This window comes from Taudactylus pleione, unplaced genomic scaffold, assembly GCF_031769625.1.
Source record: "Taudactylus pleione unplaced genomic scaffold, aTauple2 ptg000116l, whole genome shotgun sequence".
Taxonomy (NCBI): domain Eukaryota; kingdom Metazoa; phylum Chordata; class Amphibia; order Anura; family Myobatrachidae; genus Taudactylus; species Taudactylus pleione.
In genome coordinates, this window is record NW_028284518.1 from 14,518,881 (window position 1) to 14,539,674 (window position 20,794).

General features: G+C 42.3%; 1 protein-coding gene and 1 pseudogene across 3 annotated transcripts in view; both read right to left on the bottom strand.

The window, feature by feature from the left end:
* FARS2 (phenylalanyl-tRNA synthetase 2, mitochondrial) overlaps positions 1 to 20,794 on the bottom strand; it is a 551,321-nt gene that overhangs the window by 156,285 nt on the left and 374,242 nt on the right. The window lies entirely within an intron of this gene.
* Positions 3,729 to 3,846, bottom strand: LOC148524777 (5S ribosomal RNA; annotated as a pseudogene).

Below are 20,794 nucleotides of genomic sequence, written 5' to 3' on the forward strand. Positions count from 1 at the left end.
GCTTACTAAAAATATGTGATAATTAGGGTTTGGAGTAGAAGTTTTCAATTCTACTCCAATTGCCCTTTAGTAAATTCATGTGATACTAAAATTATTTAAAAAGGGTGTGAAAACACCCGTTTCACATTATTTTAGTAGAAATAATGTTAATAAATATGCCCCTATATGAAGACCAACTAAAGCTCTCAAGATCTCATTCCTACTGGTAATTTCTCCTCCTATGGAGAAAATAGTTCTAGCTTTATTTGTTATTTGGCTAAGCTTTTACTTTTTAATTTACTCGTACAATTATCTTGAAATAAATGCTCTCAAATCTTTCTTGTCTGTAATTTTGCCCATCATTTGTTCTCTCTAATGCAACACGCTGACAGAGGATTCTTCCTACCCATGTGCATTACTTACAATTAGCAGTATTCATTTGCTACCATAGATTCCTGCATTCCTCGAGCAAAGCTAAATGATTTCTTATGCTATATGCAATAGAAACAAATGAGGGTGAGGGGATTGAGGGATTGCAAGCAGGCCGTCAGGCCCCATATACTTTGACAAAGGATACAGTACTCAAAGCAATGCACTGCACTTTTGTGATCTAATTGCACCCCAGATTGGTAATCCCAGGGTGATGAGACACCTCCCCCTGGCGCTGCCTTTCTTCTTTCTTTCCGTGATTGACAGGTGGCGCTTCCAATGGGAGTTTACTGGTGGGGATGCAGACCCTAGGTAAAATCCGCCACTGCTGCTAAGGCATACTTACGTCCAGTGGTGGCTCCAGCGAGGGGGCTGCAGCAGAGTTCAAAATTCAAATAGGGGAGTCACACCAAATGCCAGTGAGTCCCAGCAAGCGATATTTGGCTTTGTTTGAAATGGCAGTTGGTGTGACTCACCTATTTGAATTTTGAACTGCGCTGCAGCCCCACCTCTGGCGCCGCCACTGCTTACGTCTGTTTAAAATGATGCACTGGGAGATCGTGAAGGAAAGTGGGGGGATAGGGGTGATACAGTGCATCCGGAAAGTAGTCACAGAGCTTCACCTTTTCTTAATTTTGTTATGTTACAGCCTTATTCCAAAATGGAATAAATTCATTTTTGGCCTCAAAATTCTACACACAATACTCCATAATGACAACGTGTAAAAAGTTTTTTGGAGATTTTTGCAAATGTAATAAAAAAAAAAAAACCTAAGAAATCACATGTACATAAGTATTCACAGCCTTTGCCATGAAGCTCAAAATTGAGCTCAGGTGCATCCTGTTTCCACTGATTTTCCTTGAGATGTTCCTACAGCTTAATTGGAGTCTACCTGTGGTATATTAAGGTGTTTGGACATGACTTTGAAAGGCATACACCTGTCTATATAAGGTCCCCCACTTGCAGTGCATGCCAGAGCACCAACCAAGCATGGAGTTTGCCAAAATGCACCTGAAGGACTCTCAGATCATGAGAAACGAAATTATCTGGTCTGATGAGACAAATATTGAACTCTTTGGCGTGAATGCCAGGTGTTATATTTGGCTGCTCCGATCATCACCAGGCCAATTCCATCCCTACAGTGAAGCATGATGGTGGCAGCATCATGCTGTGGGGATGTTTTTCAGTGGCAGGAACTGGGAGACTAGTCAGGATTGAGGGAAAGATGAATGGAGCAATGTACAGTGACATCCTGGATGAATACCTGCTCCAGAGCAGTCTTGACCTCAGACTGGGGCGACGGTTCATCTTTCAGCAAGACAACGAACCTAAGAACACAGCCAAGATATCAAAGGAGTGGCTTCAGGACAACTCTGTGAAAGTCCTTGAGTGGCCCAGCCAGAGCCCAGACTTTAATCTGATTGAACATCTCTGGAGGGATCTGAAAATGGCTGTGCACCGACGCTTCCTATCCGACCTGATGGAGCTTGAGAGGTGCTGCAAAGAGGAATGGGCAAAACTTCCCAAAGATAGGTGTGGCAAGCTTGTGGCATCATATTCAAAGACTTGAGACTGAAATTGCTCCCAAAGGTGCATCACCAAAGTATTGAGCAAAGGCTGTGAATACTTATGTACATGTGATTTCTTAGTTTTTTTTTGTTTTTTTTAAAATGAATTTGCAAAAATCTAAAAAAAAAATTATTACATACTGTAATTATGGGGTATTGTGCGTAGAATTTTGAGGTCAAAAATGAATTTATTCCATTTTGGAATAGGGCTGTAACACAACAAAATGTGGAAAAAGTGAAGCGTTGTGAATACTTTCCGGATGCTGTGTGTGTGTGTGTGTGTGTGTGTGTGTGTGTGTGTGTGTATATATATATTAGAAAATAAAGTGATTGACAAATAGGCAACTAGTTTGCTTACAAAGTGCTAGTGCATATAGTAGTAAACATGAATTAAAAGTGCAATAGATACCATCAATGTATATAAAATGCAACAGTAAAGTATATAAAATGCGACAGTAAATAAAATACATGTAGAAAAATCACATAATGGACACAGTAGTACAATAATACAATGATTAAAGAGACCAAATAAATAAGTGATAAAAATATAAAAAAAAATATGCAAAGACAACAAATGGATAAAAGGAGGATATCAGCTTATCTGAGTTAAAGGAGTCAAAGTTCATGGGCTAAGAGGCTGCTAATTCCAATGCGTTTCGTCCATAGACTTCTTCAAGGGGATACTAGTCTGGAGGGGTAACTCTGTATTTATATATATCCATGTGCTTATTAGGGGTCAGATGATCATGAGTACTTCCGGGTTGCTAAAAAACTAAAAAAAAAAACTAAATCAAATCCAAAACAAAAATACAATGATACCAAGAGCAACCTGCTGTAGGTTTCCATTAGGTTATACATTGTTCCGTCTGTTGCTAGACATGTATCAGTCACTAATGTGATAAGTAAGGGTTACTTCCGCCCTTACTGCCAATCTGGGTCTTTCCGCCCACAGTTGTTAGATCCCGCGACGTCATGTTCATTATGGCGTGCGTGAGCGCTAGGCATCAGTGTGTACCATCAAAGTCCGCTGCACTTCCGCATTCCGATCTCCGGGGATGGCTGCTGCACACTGATCACGCGGCGTCATGTGCACTTCCGCATTCCAATATCGGGGGATGGCTGCTCGTCACTGATCATGTGGCGTCATCCGTCACATCTGCCCTTTCGTGGCTCAGGTCTGCCCGGACACTGCATACTTGATGGGCGACTGCGTCATTTCCGCCCTTCCTTGACAAACGGCATACTCATTGTTTCCGCCCTCTCGGCGCGTTTAAATGTTCTTTCTTTCTGTAACTAACAAAAATTCATGATTTAAATAGAGATCTCACGTTCAGTTCTTTATACTTAAAGGACCCAGAATGTCTTTTTTAGAAATTACATACTGATTTATATAGACAGTGCTAAGGGTAGGTAGCATGAGGGGAAGAGGTTAAGTTACTACTTTGATTGTTGCAAGAACATAACTTAATATAAGCAAGCTTAATCATAAGGATAATAAATTGGAATATGAGAGTAGTTAGATCCTTTTGATCACTTTGCCTAGTTTGCAATAATGTCACTGACTGTGATGTCATTCTTCAGTCCAGTTCCGAAATAGTCATTGATCACAGTAATTAAAAGAGTCAATATTCCTTCATGCACATAGACATTAGAAAAGTCTCATAGAAAAGTCCAATTGATGTATGGAGATTTGTTTCTTTGTATCTTCATGGGGTTTATGCATAATGGATGTACATCTTAATTAGGGGGTTACCTTTACAGCACCTGGTTTTCCAGGTGGTCTCCCAACCCAATACTAGCCAGGCCCAGTCATGTATAGCTTCCAAGATCAGATGAGTTTGGGCACAGGCACGATGGTATGGTTGTAGAGACCAACATACCGCAAACATTTGACATCCACATATTCCCTACTTCAGATGTGAGCCTAATAATGGGATCTACTACACCAGGTATTCCCAGGGGGTCACCCTCCCTAGTACTAACCTGGCCCACTACAAATGGGCATCATTATGTGGTATATTAGTAGAGAACGACTCAATGTACTGCCTTTAGATGTAACTTCATAGAAAAGGAGCTATTTCATAGCCTTCATTAAATCCTTTTGGGGCCATGGTGCCAAGTTCAAAAATCCAATACATTTCTCTTTTTGAAAGTAGGTTGCTCAAGTCTCCTCCTCTCTCGCCCAGTGTCACATGTTCAATGGCTTTAAAACGCAGTTCTTCTGGGTTGGAATTGTGTTCTGTAGTGAAGTGTTTAGATACTGCATGTCCCTCTAACCTGTTTTTGATATTCCTAATATGTTCTTGTAGTCTCAGTTTCAAAATCCTCTTCATTTTCCCTACGTATTTTTTGCCGCACTTACAGTCCAACAGACATATAATGGAGGTTAAATTACAATTCATGAAGTCCTTGATAGTATATTCTTTTGATCCGTCACAGTTAGTAAAAGTTTTCCTCTTTGGGTGTAGGAACTTGCAAATGTTACAGTGCCCACATTTAAAACTTCCTTTACAGGTTTGTGCTAGATTATTCAGTGGTTGTTTCTTACTTCTCAGCATACTAGGTGCTAAAATATCTTTTACATTTCTGGATTTTCTAAAAACAAGTTGGGGTTTCGGAGGTAAAATATCTTTTAAAACTAGGTCCATAAGAAGAATGTTCCAATGTGTATTAAAGGATTTCCTGATCAAAGCCTCCTGGCCATTATAAGTGGTGATAAAAGGGACCATTTGTTGTTTATTATACTCCTTGTTTTTGCATTTTAAAAGATCATTTCTATCCAGGGCCTTGGTTTTGTTGATGGCTGTCTGCAGAATTTCTTCAGGATAGTCCTCGTCTCTAAACCTTTTAGCATATACAGTATTTCAATCTGTTCATCACAGGTTTTCTGGTTGCTGCAGTTACGCTTAATTCTGCAGAACTGGGAATGTGGTATGTTTTGTTTCCATCTCTTCAAATTACAGCTTTTAAAATGTAGGTAGCTGTTTGCATCCACTTCTTTAATAAAATTCCTTTTAGAATTCTTGTTCCCTTCACCTGTTAAAACCAAGTCTAAAAAATCCACAGTCTGAGTACTGAATTTGGATGTAAACTTTAAATTCATGTTATCATCTGAAACCTTGGATAGAAAATGATAAAAACTGGAGTAGAATCCGCAGACCAGAGAGATCTCAGCACAGACTTGTATCCTGGGAAGAACCCAATGGGAGATTCATACCTCCCCAGAGGAAATACAGTTATAGGAAAAGACAGGACGAGGTTTTCCATACAAGACCCGTACCCTTACAGAACAGAAATCGGTTCTCGGCATTACAACATTTAGACTCTAACAGTGATAGTGACCTTTTTTTTTATCACCAGCACAGGAACACATGCACAGTACAAAAAAACAAAACACATTTAGAGAGATGGCAAGATTAGCCTCCCCATTAAAAAGAAGGTTCACAGAAGAAGAGGAAAACGGAGTAGAAGGAGGAAGGAACATCAAAAGAAGGAACCTCCAATAGATCCCAGAAACAAAGGCATTGTTAATATTTCTCAGCATACTCTTAAACAATCTAAAATATCTTTATTAAGTAAAGGACTTAACTTCACAACAACTAATAAAATTAATAAGTTTGATACCTGCATCGATTTGAATAAATATGTCAAGACTCTAACCCCTAAAAGGCATTTTCTCTCGGAAAGAAGAGGCACCAATAAGGAATTTCAATGAGTCCTCAAAATCAGGACTAAAAGGGAAATCAACATACTATCCCCTGGAATCCAAGGGGAACCACATTAGCATATTTTTGTATATGGTTAAGAAAGACTTGTGTGAAAAGGATATGAATCAACCCAAAGGACATAATATGAATCCCCGAGAAAAAGAAGCACTTAAGGCTTTAAAGAATAATCAGGACATTGTCCTAAAACCGTCAGATAAGGGTGGGGGTTTGATAATTATGGATCATTCTTACTATTTGAAGGAAGCACAGAGACTTTTGAATGACACAAACTCTTATGAAAAACTGGATAAAGACCCTGTGGAAGACTATATAGAGGAACTGAGGACACTCTTGGTTTTTGGTCTCCAAAAGAAGATTTTGATAAAAGAAGAGTTTCAGTATTTAATGAAAACCAACCCAACCACCCCTATCTTCTATTTTCTACCCAAAATCCACAAGTCATTAACAGAACCTCCTGGCAGACCAATCATCGCTGGGATAGAATCAATAACTTCCCGTCTGTCAGAGTATGTGGACATTTTCCTACAAAAATATGTAAAGGAACTGGAGTCTTATCTGAAGGACACAACGAGAATCTTACAATTCATAGAAGGGATACAATGGAAGGAATCCTATAGTTGGGCAACAGCTGATGTTCAATCCCTCAACACTCAAAAGGAATTAATGCAACAAGGGAGTTTTTAGAGTTGGATGAAACGATGGATATTTTACACTAAGAGTTTTTATGCGATGTTATATCTTATATTTTAAATCACAATTATTTTACATTTCTGGACCAATTTTATCGACAGACCTGTGGCACAGCCATGGGCACTACCTTTGCAAATTTATTTATGGGATGCTGGGAGGAAAAGTATGTTTATAATAATAACCCTTTTAAAGAGAATCTCATATTATATAAAAGATATATAGATGTTATTTTAATTATATGGGGTGGCTCAGAAGAAAGTTTTTATCACTTTCTATCCCAGCTTTCAGATAATAACATGAATTTAAAGTTTACATCCAAATTCAGTACTCAGACTGTGGATTTTTTAGACTTGGTTTTAACAGGTGAAGGGAAGAAGATTTCTACAATGAATTTTATTAAAGAAGTGGATGCAAACAGCTACCTACATTTTAAAAGCTGTCATTTGAAGAGATGGAAGCAAAACATACCTCATTCCCAGTTCTGCAGAATTAAGCGTAACTGCAGCAACCACAAAACCTGTGATGAACAGATTGAAATATGTGCTAAATGGTTTAGAGACAATGACTATCCTGAAGAAATTCTGCAGACAGCCATCAACAAAACCAAGGCCCTGGATAGAAATCTTTTAAAATACAAAAACAAGGAGGATAACAACAAATGGTCCCTTTTATCACCACCTATAATGGCCAGGAGGGTTGATCAGGAAATCCTTTAATAAACATTGGAACATTCTTCTTATGGACCCAGTTTTAAAAGATATTTTACCTCCGAAACCCCAACTTGTTTTTAGAAAATCCAGAAATGTAAAAGATATTTTAGCACCTAGTATGCTGAGAAGTAAGAAACAACCACTGAATAATCTAACACAAACCTGTAAAGGAAGTTATAAATGTGGGCACTGTAACATTTGCAAGTTCCTACACCCAAAGAGGAAAATTTTTACTAACTGTGATGGATCAAAAGAATACACTATCCAGGACTTCATGAATTGTAATTCAACCTCCATTATATATCTGTTGGAATTAGGGATGTGCAGGCTCGGATAGGTTTGAATTTGCACGCCGAGTTCGGATTTTTCCCTCCAAAAAACGGGACTCAGAAAGAGGCAAAACGTCATCTTGCATGGACAAACATCATCATTCTGTCGAGGAAGCAAAGAGTATACAGTTTGTCAAGGAAGGGCGGAAATGAAGCATACCCATCAAGTATGCAGTGTCCAGGCAGACCTGAGCCACGAAAGGGTGGATGTGATGGATGACGCCATGTGATCTGTGACGAGCAGCCATCCCCGGAGATCAGAATGCGGAAGTGCAGAGGATGTTGATGGTACACACTGATGCCTAGCGCTCACGAGCGCCAAAATGAACATGACGTTGCGGGATCTAACAACTGTGGGCGGAAACACCCAGATGGGCAGTAAGGGTGGAAGTAACCCTTACTTATCATATTAGTGACTGACACATGTCTAGCAACAGATGGAACAATGTATAACCTAATGGAAACCTAAAGCAGGTTGCTCTTGGTATCATTGTATTTTTGTTTTGGACTTGATTCAGTATTTTTTTTAGTTTTTTAGCAACCCGGAAGTACTCATGATCATCTGACCCCTAATAAGCACCTGGAAGGGTATAAATACAGAGTTACCCCTCCAGACTAGTATCCCCTTGAAGAAGTCTATGGACAAAACGTGTTGGAATTAGCAGCCTCTTAACCCATGAACTTTGACTCCTTTTACTCAGATAAGCTGATGTCCTCCTTTTAACCATTTGTTGTCTTAACATATTTTTTTTAAATAGTTTTATCAATCTTATTTATTTGGTCTCTATAATCATTGTACTATTGTACTACTGTGCCCATTATGTGATTTTTCTACATGTATTTTATTTACTGTCATAGAATAAATATTTATTTATACCACTGTTGCACTTTATATACATTGATGGTATCTATTGCACTTTTAATTCATGTTTACTACTGTATGTACTAGCACTTTTTAAGCAAACTAGTCGCCTATTTGACAATCACTTTATTTCTAATTTCTCTGGTAATTAAACACCAGTAGTTGTTGAGTTGTTGACTCAAGGCTGACATCCATTATCTGTAGAGCAAGAGTTGCTTAAATTGATTCTAGTTTTTTTATTTATTTTGATATTTTTATAGATCAATACTGTGTATTTTGGCGCCGTATCCACAATTTGTCTCATATATACAGTATATATGTACATATATACATACAGATGTGTACACATACATCTAGCCTCCTTGCGTGCTAAATAGCCATTCTAGTCGCAAAATGCCGTGGCATGACCCCCTAGCGCGCGTCTTTTTGTGCAACTTTTTACCTTCAAACGTGTCTTACTCGCATAGCGATGCAAATAGTTAGCACAAGCAGCTTCTGTTGATTAAAATGATATGCAACATGCCTCTATTCTGTGAGCGACTGCGGGTGTAACTGTATGTAAGACGCTACATTACAGTATCAACGACTGTAACACTGTAATGTAGCATACATGCAGATACATGCAGTTACACACAGAACATAGGCATGCTGCATATAATTTTAATCAGCAGAAGCTGCTTGTGCTAAATATTTGCATCGCTGTGCGAACAAGACGCAGTTGAAGGTAAAAAGTTGCACAAAAAGACGATAGGCACTACTGAGTCACACGGAGCTCCCGCGTTATGTGTGGCGCACAGAGGATAGATGTATGTGGACACATCTCTGTATATACTGTATATATATATATATATATATGTATGGAAAAGAGGTTTAAGAAGACATGCGCCTGATAGTGTAGTATTTAAAATCAAATAATGATGGGTGCTCATAAGAATAAGTGTGCGTACCAAAAATAAAATCTTTTAGGCTTATCTAAACTCCAGGGATGGGTGGTCCACACTGGATGTGTTTAAATGGGATGTCATCAGCTGGATCACCTTACAAGGAGCTTATATAAGCTCATGGGAGAAAGAGTATATATAGTGTAGTATGTTCTCAGAAATAACACAATAGTTACATACAGAGGCTGCATTCCGGATATTGCCACTTTAATAGCCTGTAGTGTGTCCTCCTCATGGGGGTATGAATGTTCAGTGTGTATGAGCTTTTAAAAGGGTACCCAGTCCTCTTAGGTAGATATCCAAAGAAACAGAGAGCCTGGGTCAGGTGGCCTCAACGCGTTTCGTCCTCTGGGGACTTCTTCAGGAGTATTGTGGGTCAGTGGAGTGCCTTCTATTTATCCCCTAGAAAGGGGGAGGTATGCTGCTGCAAATTGAGCCCCATGCCAAGATGGTCAGCACACCAAGGCTGTGGTGCTGTGTGTGTGGGATTGCTGATGCTAATGCAGTCTGCAGGCAGGACATATGTTTCGCTGGGGTGGCACACACATATCTATATACACACAACTGCTGCATCTTGTATTATCTCTAATAGGAAGGTAACCACTCCGACATTCAACAATTTATTCAAGAGTCCCCTTCTATATGCTTCTGCTATAGTATATTATAAGGGCACAGTCGTGCCCTTATATTAAGGCTGCATCTAAAAAAATTGATTTCTCCATAGAGAATTCCAAAGGGGGGGCAGAGTGTTTAAGGGGCTACACCTCAAAAGCTATACCGAGTTGAAATTTGGTAGGGGCGGGTAGAACTGTCGCACGGTGCTGCATGCCAAATTTCAGGGCATAAACATAAAAAATTAGGATTTCGGAGTAATCTAAAGCTCCAACTGAGTTAGGACCACTTTTCTACTGTAGTCTATAGGTTTTTTTTGGGAAGGCAAAACTCAGGGTAGGTGGCGAATTTAGACTTGGGGTTGCTTTTAGGTAGCTATTGTGCCAGGGTATGTGCTTTTGTGGTTCAGGTAAATTAGAAAGTTACAGTTTTGAAACTATTACCTCAAGAATGCGCCATCATAGAGATAGGACTTTTCAACTTGTTGCGCAGCCTCAGTAGGAGCCTCCAGCAAGTGTAGTCATAGTGGTTTCACTTGGGGCAGCAAGATGGCCGTCGTTTGCGAGCGGTAGCGGGGGCCGGAAGCTGGCGTTTGCTGCGACCGGGATGCGGGGGTGAGGGGTTAGCGGGCATTAGCTGCAGCCGGGAACCAGGGACGGTAGCAGGCGTTAGCGGCAGCGGTGCGGACGGCGGTGGTGTAGGCGTTAGGACCCGGGGGAGGTAGCAGCACACAGATGCAGACTGTGATACCTGCATCTGTGTTTAAAAAAAACAAACACAGAAGCACGGATGGGTCAGTTAGACCCGTCTGTGCTTCTGTGACTAAAAATAAAAGTGTAAAAAAAAAAAATGGCATGGCCCCCTCCCCAAATAACCAACCAGCCCCAGGCTATGGAGCCCCAGTACTGGTTTTGCTAAATACAGGGGACAAATGACGTAGGGGTCCCCTGTATGAAGCACAACCAGCAGCAGGCTTTTCAGAACCAGTCCTGGTTGCCAAAATACGGGGGACAAATGACGTAAGGATCAGCCATATTTAGCGCAACCAGCACTGGGCTTTGAGCCGGTCCTGGTTCTGGAAATACAGGGGGAAAAAATGCATAGGACCCCCCTCTATTTCCCAGAACCAGCACCGGACCCTTTCTAGAGGTGGGGTGATGCCACAGCCAGGGGAGCCCTTTCACCGGGCCCCCAAGCCGAAGCATCACCCCTGACCGCTAGTCAGACCAGGCCGGGGATCCCTGGGGATCCCCCAATAAAGGGGTCCCCCTCTCCAGGGCACCCCAGGCCCAGACTGATAGCCCGGGGCTATCCCCGGGAACCCCGTGGTGGTGGGTGCCGGGTTGATTATGTAAAGTATGGTGCAATTAAATTTAAAATATTGTCTTTTGCTGTGGAACTACAGTTCCCAGCAAGCCTCCCCCGCATGCTGGTACTTGGAGAACCACAAGTACCAGCATGCGGGGCATTTTGGGCGTGCTGGTAGCTGTAGTTCCACAACAAAAGCAATATTAAAGAAACACACAACACACACACCGTAGAAAAGTTTAATTTTATTAAAACATACATGCACTCACAGATGCACACACTATCTCACATACTCACCTAGTATCCCTGAAACCAATCTGTACTTTCTCCAGTAGACAATCCAATGGATTACCTGTTATAAAAAATTTCATACTCACCTCCTCCTATGCGTGGATCTGTCCTCTTCGTTCCAAAGTAGGCAAATCCTGGGTCTTGGCAAAAAAAAAAAAACGAATTACCCGAGCCCACGAACTTTAGAAACATTCTCTAAGAACACTACTACCCGAATGACAGCTCCACTGCGGGATTTCATTCCAGAAATCCCGGTACGGAGCGCTCATTGGCTGAGAGAGGCAAGCCTTCCGTCTCTCAGCCAATGAGCAGTTCTCACCATTGAATTCAATAGTGAGAACAGAGCATGCCTTTTTCAAAAATGGCGCCTCAGCTCCATTTTTGAAAATCAAAGATGGCCGCCACGAGCCAATCACGGCTCGCGACATCATCGCCCCACCCTCTCGGCTGGCTTAACTACTTCCAGCGCGAGTTGCCGTGCACTTAGTCGGGCCGCGGGGAGGCAGCAGAGAAGAGCTGCCGAAGACAGAAGACGCCGCGGAAGCCCTAGATGGGCGACAGCCAGGAAACAAAGCTTAAAGGCCGTCACTCCAGGTGAAGACGCCATAGAAGTCCTGGGGGAACGGCAGCCATGTAAAAGAGCTTAAGGCTGCCGCCGCCCAGGTGAAGGTCCCGCTAAATAAAATATTTTAAAAAACGGTGTCTGTCTGTTTTATATTAATATTTATTTTGCAGGGGTACTATAGGTACCAGCAGGCCCTTAGTGCCCCGCCTGCTGGTACTTGTGGTTATCCAAGTACCAGTATGCGGGGGATGCCTGCAGGGACCTGTAGTACTACTGCAAAAGACAATATTTATATATTCATATACACCACACAACACAAATCAACCCAGCACCCACTTCCCAGGGGTGCTGGGGACAGCCCCAGGCTATCAGCCTGGGCCTGGGGTGCCCTGGAGAGGTATCCCAGGCCTGGGCTGACTAGCAGTCAGGGGTGCTTCAGCTGGGGGGCCCGGTGAAAGGGCTCCCCTGGATGCGGCATCACCCCCCTGCTAGAAAGGGTCCAGTGCTGGTTCTGGTAAATACAGGGGGTCCCTACGTATTTTTCCCCCTTTATTTCCAGAACCAGGACCTTCTCAGAGCCCAGTGCTGGTTGCGCTAAGTATGGGGGACCCTTACGTCATTTGTCCCCCGTATTTTGGCAACCAGGGCTTGTTCTGAAAAGCCTGGTGCTGGTTGTGCTTAATACGGGGGGCCCCTACGTCGTTTGTCCCCTGTATTTAGCACAACCAGTACTGGGGTTCCAAAGCCTGATACTTGTTGTTTTCTGGGGGGGCGGGGCTATGCTTTTTTTATTATTATTTTTTTTACACAATCAATTTTTAACATAAATGCGTAAATCTCACTGCTGCAATTGTCCATCTGTGTCTTATTGATTTGATTTTCTCAGGTGCATACGCACTACCAGTGAGCCCTCTGATGCCCCCTTTGCACTGCACCGCTGCCACTGCTGCTGCTGCTACCCCACATGCCTACAGCCGTCTCGTACTCTGCACCTCCCAAACCAACCTCATGTGTGCTGTCCCTTCTTCCACCTGCGTTAGTGTACCATTTTGTTGCCCTTCTCCCCTGCAGGTGGCACGGTTTGCTCATCCAAACCCTAATAGTTAATACATTTTAAAAAGGCTATGAAATTCCATAGACAAAAAACTTTACGGTTTCACATGTCCCATTAAGGCTGCTTAGACATGATCTGAAAATTCACAAAACCTGTTGATTTTCTGCCACCCAAACTACAAAAAGCAATGAAATTATGATCATTAAGGCATATCCCATCTGCACAGCTCTATTTTCTGCTTTGACCTCAGTTGCATAGACTGCATGTGTGTATTCCAATGAGCACACAATTCTGTGAATTAGCAGCTCCACCATTTTGTGAGTGACAGCAATCTCATTCTGTGAGAGTGCTGAATCTGCAATTAACCACAGGGTGTGATGGCATACCATATCTGTATTGCGCAAGGAACACGTCCATTAAGGCGTCAGCCTTAACAATCGTAATTTCATTGCTTTTTGGAGTTTGAGAGAAAAGTGAATTTTCAGATCATGTCTAAGCAGCCTTAGTGGGACATGTGAAACTGTAAGGTTTTTGTCTATGGAATATATATATAATCAATCTGATTAGCTGCACTCACTGTTCAAGTTCAGTGGGGGGGGGGATGCAAAAAAAATAAATATAATACTTCAGCAAGAAAAACGGCACTCAAGAGACTTAAATCCAGAAAAAATATAAATGTTTTTCCACGTCTCCGTTTCGGGGTCACCACCCCTTTGTCAGGACCACATACAACCAATGTTGTATGAAACGTAGACGTGGAAATACATTTATATTTTTTCTGGATTTAAGTCTCTGAGTGCCGTTTTTCTTGCTTGAGTATTGGATTAATTTCTTGAAACAGGCACCAGAGCTATTTATCTTTCAAGTTGGAGTGCCGGCAGATTATATACATATACACACACACTGCCAAACTGAACAGTGATCGGGACACGTGGGGGACAAAGGCGGAGCTGAGGACAGAAGGAGGGTCGGAAGCGCTGCCGGCTGCCTAGATATATAGCAACAGCAGCGGCTATCAGGAGCAGTGACTGTTTTTACTCATTAGTGTGATCACTGCTACTCATCAGCTGCAGCGGTAGAGTGTCCCGCCAACTGCCCAGGGACACAGCAGGGGCCGTGGCTACCAGAGTCGCGGCTATTGCTTTTAGTGAAGGGGGTGATGCTGGCTACCCGATCACTGCTGGCCACAGTGATCGGGACACAGCAACAGCTGCGGTTACAGGAGTCGTGGCTGCTGCTTCTATGGAAGGGAGGGAGGGAGCTGCCGCCGGGTGCCCTATCACTGTGGCCAGCAGAGATTGCGACATAAAAGGATGGGGAACAGAGAGTGTAAGGGATCTGTAGGTCCCTCTGACATAGGCGGCTGTGGGAAGATTAGCTTCCTGCAGCCACATAGTGGGCTTTTCTGAGTGTTCGCATCTGATGCGACCATGTCAGGGAAAGCCCAGTCTGGTGTGGTCACATCTGAAGCGACCATGCAGGCAAGTGGTTAAAAAATTGTAGTTTTAAAAAAACTGGATTAAAAGATGAAAACTTGAATTAAAATGGTTTTAACTTCACCAGTTTTATTAGATAAGTGCAAAAATATAAACAATGTATCAAAGTAATCACAAACACAGAAGACTCCTTCTTGCTGGATTTTAACCACTTAACTGGCGTGGTCACATGTGATGCGAGTGGAGCCAGAACTGTTTCTGCTGACAAGGTGTGTGCCCCGGTTTTTGAAGAGGAGATCACTGACTCCCCAGATCACCATGCAGTGATGCGGCGATCTGTGAATTTTTAAACTATATTACATTTCTGCCCGGTTTTTCCGGGTAAAAATCGTCAGTTAAGTGGTTACGTTTCAGTAGCTATTATTCTATTCAAAGTGCTGAAAATATAATTTTTTTTACTTATTAAGCAATTTATATGATCATATGATGCTGAACCCAACCACACATATTTAATATTTTCAACTCAATCCCGGGGATTCTCGAGATTGAGTTGAGCAAAGAAAATATTTTTATGGTTCCCCATGTTATTTTATTACTGTGGTGTGGAAGGGCCCTGAAATTTTTTTTTCCTGTGAGCCTGTGCTTCTGGTCCAAAAGCTCAGGCCCACAGGAAAAAAAATAAGACTTTCAGCCCCCACAGAAATAAAATAACTTGGCATGAATTTGGCAGGATAACGTAATACTGTATTGACTTCAAAAAGCCAAATCCGGACACAAATAGTCCTACCCATGTTCAGTACAAAGAATTGTCAGTAGAATGTGCACTCAGGGAAATTGAGAGGTATAGAGGTATGTCTAGCACTATTTGTCATAATGTTCTCTGCCAATCTATCCCATATCATCATATCCCCCAACTTTGTCACATCACTTACCAAACTACATAGTAATGCCACCATGACGGTGTATTTTTTTATAGTACATGAACAACTAACTGCAAATCCACTGTCAACTAATTCTAATGCCTGTGGCACCTGTAATTAGCTGGCAAGCACAGAGGAGGCGTCCGACATTATGGTGGGCTCTAAGTATGCACCCTATTACCCAAAGCAGAGCCAGCCAAACCACATTCACATTGTTGAGACGTCATGCCCCTTTCAGGTTCAACTAATTCAGGCAGTTCTACCAAAATAGGGACTATTGTGTGGCATGCTCTATAATATAGTACCTCTTCTGCAAATACTGTACATGTTATTTGTTTTACAGTTAATTAACAGGGGGCAGGAGTACAAAGGAAGAAACGGGAAACTAACAACATTTTTTAAATATTTAAATCAGCTAATCCCTTCTCAACATAGAAATGATTTAATTTAACGCCACTTCTGCTAAATAGCTTATTGCAGCCATTTTACTGAAAACCAATTTTCCGCCCCGTGGTAACACTAAGCCTGATTCAGAGATGTACGATATGCCAATGTTTTCGCAAATGGAGCCATGTTTTTGCCACTGCGCATGCGTCTGAGCCGCACTGCGCATGTGTGAAGGTACATTATCGTAGTCGCATGCTGCAAGTCTTTAATCACAGAGTGATTGACAGGCAGTGAGCATTTGGGTGAAGCAACAGGGAGTGTCAGCTAAAAACGCAGGCGTGTGTCGACCGTTTCGGGGGCATCTCAAATTTTGCGCCTGCGATCCAGTACACAGTTAAAATGGCTCTGGCGTCTCAGTCATGGCGACAATTCTGAGTGACCATATACTGTACTTACTTAAGGACTAGATGGTTGCCTGATCTGCGGCCGATGTTGTCTATGTGTACGCAGTAGCGGACAGCTGCGATGGCTCAGGTGGGCATCTCAGTAGAAGTCCTGGCCACCGATGCATTAGCATATTTTCGCAAATCCACAGCTACGAAAATCGCAGCTGCGGGAACATTAGCGTACAACTCTAAATCAGGCCCTTTATCCCAATCTGTGGCAAAACCATGTTACATGCTAAAAACATTAACTGCTGTGTTAAATGCAGTAACAATAACATTTACAGATTTTACTGTAAGTAAAAAAAAAAAAAAACAGAACAAACCCTACAAGACTAAAGAGGAGTAGCACCACAACAACATAATAGAAATAATGAAACATTGGCATCATGAAATACGCAGCATTCTACACATGATTCAGCATAACTGTGGAAGTATGATTATAAATGTACTCCTTGTTTCCACATGTGTAAAAAAAAAAACAGGTAACATTAAACAAAAGATTTAGTAGCGTGCACCAAATACACTACATAAATTATTAAAGTGATGAAAAAAAAAGCACAGGAAATCCAGTAGTTAGCTGACCCAGAGAGCTAAAACACTTCACAGCTAAAAGCTGATGAAGAATACATTATTAATAATGGAGGACTCCTCAGACTGACAGATGTTGTCAAAGCATTCTCAGCCATTCAAAGACAATACTACAGTTATTCTGCCTATTCACAAAATGGGTTTAAGTAAAAATGATCAAATACTTATCTAATCTTAACAACACTAGAGTCCTCAAAAACCATGTTTATTCCACTGGTGTACCTCAGTGATCTTCCCTAAGCTTTTCAAGGTATACTGGGGGTCATTCAGACCCGCTCGCGAGTGCAGGACGCTAGTAAGCGGGTCGATGTTGCCCCACTGCACATGCGCACGACGGAGGGAGCTCTCCGTCGCTCCGGGTCTCGCACCAAAGAGGGCGTGCTGTCGATGTTGATTGACAGCACGCCCCCTTTGGTGGGCGTGCCGGGGGCGTGGCTGCCAGGCGTTCCCATGGGAACGCCTACCGTCTGAAGCCGGCCCCACTGACATCACTAGTGATGTCAGTGGGAGTGATTTTGGCTCTGATAGAGCCAAAATCACTCCAGGGCTTGCGGCAGCGAGACCCTACCGCAGGGTCTCCGTCGCAAGCCCGATGGTCGCGATGGTCTTGAGGGTCTTAATGAATCAGGCCCACTGAATGTTCTTTCTGCAGAATGGAAAGCCAAATAATATTCCCCTAAAATGCAACATAATACTATTGCTGAAATTTTAGGATGACCATCAGGAACACCTCGAGGCTGATGTCCAAGATGGAGTTGAGGGGGATGTGGCATCACAAATTACATAAATGTGGACCCTATGGTTGCTACCCATCCTGGATTCCTCTGGAAATCAGAGCCTCTACCCAGAGACTGGAGGGCTATTAATCCCAGATGGGCAGCGTCCAGAAATGTCACTGGAGGACAGCGTCCAGTGACATTTAAGAGAGTGTTGGTGCATCCAATTACTGCAAGTGATCTGTTATGCGGTGGCTGGTCCCAGAAAAGCCACCAATGTGCTGCAGCTGTCCTGTCCCAATACTCACTCCCTTTGGCAGGACCAGGCCCGCCCTCTCCATGCTACCACCCTCTATCCTCACGTTCAGAGGTCAGGCCCATTCCCTCTTCCCCTTCTAACCTGCCGACCTCTATTCTGCTCCCTTCTATCCAAAGAACCAGGTCTACCCCTCCTTCCTCTCTACCTCTGCCTTTACTTTTTCAGGAGCAATGCAATGGGTACAGCTGTTGAAAAAGAGTATTGGGCCATGAAGCACTGCCTGTATAATACTGAAGACTGGAAGGTTTTAATTGTTCATTATATCATCCAGTGAATATGCCGTCAACAACCAGAATTGCGCGCTCCCGCTGGTCGTTGACGACATTGCTCATCACCTGAACCTGCTGTCCAACCTGACGATATTGTCAGGTTGTACAGGTTCGGGGATGAGGGCGAGTGCCGGCACTGTACGATATGGTGAATTATATCGTTCAGTGTGTGTGCTCAATGTCATTAAGGACATTGAGCACACCACTGATGGGAAAACACTATACGATATCGCTCATGAAGCGAATTGTGTAGTGGATATGCACCATAACAGAACAAAATTCTAAATGTTTGGTTCGTCATGCTGTGTTTTTGTACATCGCCGAGTATGTAAAAGGATGGTTCCTCAGTGTTTGAGTGTGTGTTTTTTTCTACTAAGCTCTGCTGGATGGGGTTTTAAGCCCAAAATGCAAAATTGCAATGCATGTAATAGCAAAACACCCCATGTTTTACTATTAAAACATTGCCCTTTTAAAATTTGGGCTCAAACATGCAGGGAAGTGCCAACTTTTACAACCTGCTGCTTAGTAAATAAATCCCTGTGACACCAACTGTCAAACATGCGGCTCTTTTAGTTGATCCCAAGTCGGCAACTTCAACAGAGAGCTACAACAGCACTTGCAGTACCATGCAATACCTTCTAGTCTATGCCTAGTTGGTCAAGGATTCACCATACAGAAAGATAATGACCCTAAACATATCTCCAAACTATGCCACAACTATTTTCGAGGAAAAGAACAAGTCGATAGGCTTCAAATCATGGAATGACCAGCACAGTCTCCAAACTTAAACCCTGTTGAGCTGGTTTGGGATGAACTGGACAGAAGGCCAAAAGAAAGCAAAGCAACCTACAAGGACAACACATCTGTGGGAATGTCTGCAACAGAGTTGGGAAGAACTTCATAAACAATATTTTATTTCTATTATATAAAGAAAGCCAATAGTGTGTTTCGGTGGTAATATCTGCAAAAGTTAGCTACTTTGATGAGTCAAAATTTTATATCTAATTTTGTTAAATAAAATGATTCTATGATATATTTTAGAACCCAATTGTATATTTGTTCTATGTTTTAATTTAAGAGTATATTGAAACAATAAAATGTAAATTTCAGTAAAACCTTAAAACATGGCAGTGTCCTTTGACCGGTTGTGTGACCCGGCAGCGCATGCACGGACACCTTCTCACTGTATTTTTTTGCAAAAAATATAGTGAGAAGTATGTGCAGTGGATTCGCAGGAACAGAGCTTTATCACAAGCTGTGTCCCTGCTTGAGAATCTTTATACATTCCTATGATATTTCTTAAATTCGCAATGTGAATCTAGGTGAAAATATCACACTACAACCACATTTGAAATGTGGACTGTAGTACATAGGAGCCTATGTATTTGATACATGCATTCCTTAAAAATATAACAATTGGGAACTGAAAGCTTTCATTTACAATCTGCCAATGTGGGTTACAGGATTGTATGTTATATATATGGGGTTTTACTTCAGTGTAATTTTTCAGTGTAATTTTTTTTTTTCAGTGTGTTGAAAAAGTGGCAGTAGTCACCAAAAGTTATAAATTGATCCAAGATTTATAGTAGCTTCACACTCTTGGTAAAGTCTGCAGATCAGGCTTGCCTACGCTCCCGATTTGGTTGGGAGCCTCCCGAATATCGGGTGCAGCTCCTGTCCCCCTGGAAAGGCAGGCAAGCCTCCCGGCTGCCGGCTGCCCTCTGGACTACTACTAGAAACCTCCACAGCGGAGGGCCCGATGATGCGGTTCGCTTTATTTTCGTCATTGTGAAGAGGGGGCGGGGTCACAATTATGCAATTGTGAGGTCACACCCCTGGCCCCACCCCTAAAAAGGTGTCATAGCCCGGCCACGCCCCCCCGCTGTATGCAGGCATTCAGCTCCCTCCCGGAAGGAGGTAGCTGAATGTCGGCAAGTATGCTGCAGATACACATTTTATTTGGTTGTGAAATAATTTCATTGCTTTCTTACTGTTTCTGGAACAAGTACCCCTTAGAGCTAACACAAAAAAGCACAGTAATATATTTGATTACAATACCAGGGCCCACAGGAAGCTTGGGTTCCAGGCCCCCAACAATTGCTTTCCCTGCCTTGTCTCAAAGCCTGCCCTCCAAAGCTGTAGTAAAATCTCCCCAGTTAAAAAAAACCCACAACTGTAAAGTGAAAAGGGGGAAATTACAGTACAGAGCAATGCCAAAAAGTAAGAGTGGTAGTTTCTCGGAATCTGAAGCAATTACTAATAACTATTAAGATAGAACTATCAAGAGAAAAAAAAAATCCAGTAATAGGCTTTTATCTCATCAACCCTGTGGTTTCCATACTCAGGGGTGAGCTTGCAATGGACTATTGCAGAAAAAATACACTTTTACCACTGTGCTTATGTAGATTTCCTGTTTCCAGTGAAATAAACTTTAGGAACACTTCCAAAATAGCAATTTAAAACAACAGACTAATACCACTTTCAGACAGAAAAATCCCAAAAACCCAAGTTTTTCCCGTATCGTTCAACCCGGGAAGGACCCGGGAATTTGCTCCTAACCCCCTTTCACACAGCACATAATTCCCGGGAAATTCCTGGGTAGACCCCTTTCATACAGAACAAAGATTATCCCTGCAATATACAGTGT